Raw genomic sequence first — 3,244 nt, forward strand, 5'->3', positions numbered from 1 at the left:
CAGACCCAGACACTAGCAGGTCCACATCCCCCCTCCCCCCCCCCAGACCCAGACACTAGCAGGTTCACATCCCCCCCCCCCCCCAGACCCAGACACTAGCAGGTCCACCCCACCTCACCCCCCTCCCCCCAGACACTAGCAGGTCCACATCCCCCCCCCCCCAGACCCAAGCAGCTCCACATCCCCCCCCCCCCCAGACCCAGACACTAGCAGCTCCACATCCCCCCCCCCCCCCAGACCCAGACACTAGCAGGTCCACATCCCCCCCCCCCCCCCCCCCCAGACCCAGACACTAGCAGGTCCACATCCCCCCCCCCCCCCCCAGACCCAGACACTAGCAGGTCCACATCCCCCCCCCCCCAGACCCAGACACTAGCAGCTCCACATCCCCCCCCCCCCAGACCCAGACACTAGCAGGTCCACATCCCCCCCCCCCCCCCCAGACCCAGACACTAGCTGGTCCACATTCCCCCCCCCCCCCCCCCCAGACACTAGCAGCTCCACATCCCCCCCCCCCCCCCAGACCCAGACACTAGCAGGTCCACATCCCCCCCCCCCAGACCCAGACACTAGCAGGTCCACCCCCACCTCCCCCCCCCCCAGACACTAGCAGGTCCACCCCACCTCCCCCCCCCCCCCCAGACACTAGCTGGTCCACATCCCCCCCCCCCCCCCAGACCCAGACACTAGCAGGTCCACATCCCCCCCCCCCCCCAGACCCAGACACTAGCAGGTCCACCCCACCTCCCCCCCCCCCCCCCCAGACACTAGCAGGTACACATCCCCCCTCCCCCCCCCCCCAGACCCAGACACTAGCAGGTCCACCCCACATCCCCCCCCCCCCCCCCCCCCAACCCAGACACTAGCAGGTCCACCCCACCTCCCCCCCCCCCCCCCCCCAGACACTAGCAGGTACACATCCCCCCTCCCCCCCCCCAGACCCAGACACTAGCAGGTCCACCCCACCTCCCCCCCCCCCCCCAGACACTAGCTGGTCCACATCCCCCCTCCCCCCCCCCCAGACCCAGACACTAGCAGGTCCACCCCACCTCCCCCCCCCCCCCCCCCAGACACTAGCTGGTCCACATCCCCCCCCCCCCCCCCAACCCAGACACTAGCAGGTCCACCCCACCTCACCCCCCCCCCCAGACACTAGCAGGTCCACCCCCCCCCCAGACACTAGCAGGTCCAGATCCCCCCCCCAGACCCAGACACTAGCAGGTCCACATCCCCCCCCACCCAGACCCAGACACTAGCAGCTCCACATCCCCCCCCACCCCCAGACCCAGACACTAGCAGCTCCACATCCCCCCCCCCCCCAGACCCAGACACTAGCAGCTCCACATCCCCCCCCCCCAGACCCAGACACTAGCAGCTCCACATCCCCCCCCCCCAGACCCAGACACTAGCAGCTCCACATCCCCCCCCACCCAGACCCAGACACTAGCAGCTCCACATCCCCCCCCACCCAGACCCAGACACTAGCAGCTCCACATCCCCCCCCACCCCCAGACCCAGACACTAGCAGCTCCACATCCCCCCCCCCAGACCCAGACACTAGCAGCTCCACATCCCCCCCCCACCCAGACCCAGACACTAGCAGCTCCACATCCCCCCCCCACCCAGACCCAGACACTAGCAGCTCCACATCCCCCCCCACCCCCAGACCCAGACACTAGCAGCTCCACATCCCCCCCCCCCAGACCCAGACACTAGCAGCTCCACATCCCCCCCCCCCAGACCCAGACACTAGCAGCTCCACATCCCCCCCCCCCAGACCCAGACACTAGCAGCTCCACATCCCCCCCCCCCAGACCCAGACACTAGCAGCTCCACATCCCCCCCCCCCCCCCAGACCCAGACACTAGCAGGTCCACATTCCCCCCCCCCCCCCCCCCAGACACTAGCAGCTCCACATCCCCCCCCCCCCCAGACCCAGACACTAGCAGGTCCACATCCCCCCCCCCCCAGACCCAGACACTAGCAGGTCCACCCCACCTCCCCCCCCCCCCAGACACTAGCTGGTCCACATCCCCCCCCCCCCCCCCAACCCAGACACTAGCAGGTCCACATCCCCCCCCCCCCCAGACCCAGACACTAGCAGGTCCACCCCACCTCCCCCCCCCCCCCCAGACACTAGCTGGTCCACATCCCCCCCCCCCCCAACCCAGACACTAGCAGGTCCACATCCCCCCCCCCCCCAGACCCAGACACTAGCAGGTCCACCCCACCTCCCCCCCCCCCCCAGACACTAGCTGGTCCACATCCCCCCTCCCCCCCCCCCAGACCCAGACACTAGCAGGTCCACATCCCCCCCCCCCCCCAGACCCAGACACTAGCAGGTCCACCCCACCTCCCCCCCCCCCCAGACACTAGCTGGTCCACATCCCCCCTCCCCCCCCCCCCAGACCCAGACACTAGCAGGTCCACCCCACCTCCCCCCCCCCCCAGACACTAGCAGGTCCACATCCCCCCCCCCCCCAGACCCAGACACTAGCAGGTCCACCCCACCTCACCCCCCCCCCCCAGACACTAGCAGGTCCAGATCCCCCCCCCAGACCCAGACACTAGCAGCTCCACATCCCCCCCCCCCCCCCCAGACACTAGCAGGTCCACATCCCCCCCCCCCCTAGACCAAGCAGCCAGCTGTGAGTTCTCCGCAAGGGGGAACCGCTCCCCCAAGGGCCCCGGCCTTTCTCCAGCAGCCTCCGGACCTTGGCCTACCCAACCACTAGAGCGGGAAGACAGGGCGGAAGAAGCAGGAACAGGCGCGATGGTCGGAGCGGCCTACGGCTTGTGAGGCGGGGATTCACTGCCCTCAGGGCGGCCAAACGAGAGAGATCCAAGGTCGGGCGCTAAAGACCAGGGCCTTGACACAACAGCTCCTTCCCCGGGCCGGCTAGCAATCTCACCGCCGCCTTTCAGCCGCTACTGCACGTCCACACCTTCCCGCTGCGGCGGCCTTTCAATCACCCGGTCTCCAGGGTGGGGCACTGGGGCGGGGCCTCTGCAGGGGCGGAGGCGGGGTCTGGGCGGGGCGGGGCCACTGCAGGGGCGGTGCCTGGGCAGAGGCGGGGTCTGGGAAGGGCGGGGCCTCTGCAGGGGCGGAGCCTGGGCAGAGGCGGGGTCTGGGCGGGGCCTCTGCAGGGGCGTGGTCTGGGTAGGGCGGGGCCTCTGCAGGGGCGGAGCCTGGGCGGAGGCGGGGTCTGGGAAGGGCGGGGCCTCTGCTGGGGCGGAGCCTGTG

At 70.3% G+C, this 3,244-nt stretch overlaps 1 protein-coding gene across 1 annotated transcript in view; it reads right to left on the reverse strand.

Annotated features, from left to right (window-relative positions):
- The window catches only part of syne3 (spectrin repeat containing, nuclear envelope family member 3), a 227,240-nt gene extending 224,250 nt beyond the window's left edge, over positions 1–2,990 (reverse strand). Inside the window, exon 1 of the mRNA XM_068038411.1 lies at positions 2,913–2,990. The gene's annotated coding sequence lies outside the window, so the exon portion shown is untranslated. The remainder of the gene's footprint in view (positions 1–2,912) is intronic.
- Between the last annotated feature and the right edge of the window lie 254 nt (positions 2,991–3,244).

This window comes from Heterodontus francisci, chromosome 9, assembly GCF_036365525.1.
Source record: "Heterodontus francisci isolate sHetFra1 chromosome 9, sHetFra1.hap1, whole genome shotgun sequence".
Lineage (NCBI taxonomy): Eukaryota > Metazoa > Chordata > Chondrichthyes > Heterodontiformes > Heterodontidae > Heterodontus > Heterodontus francisci.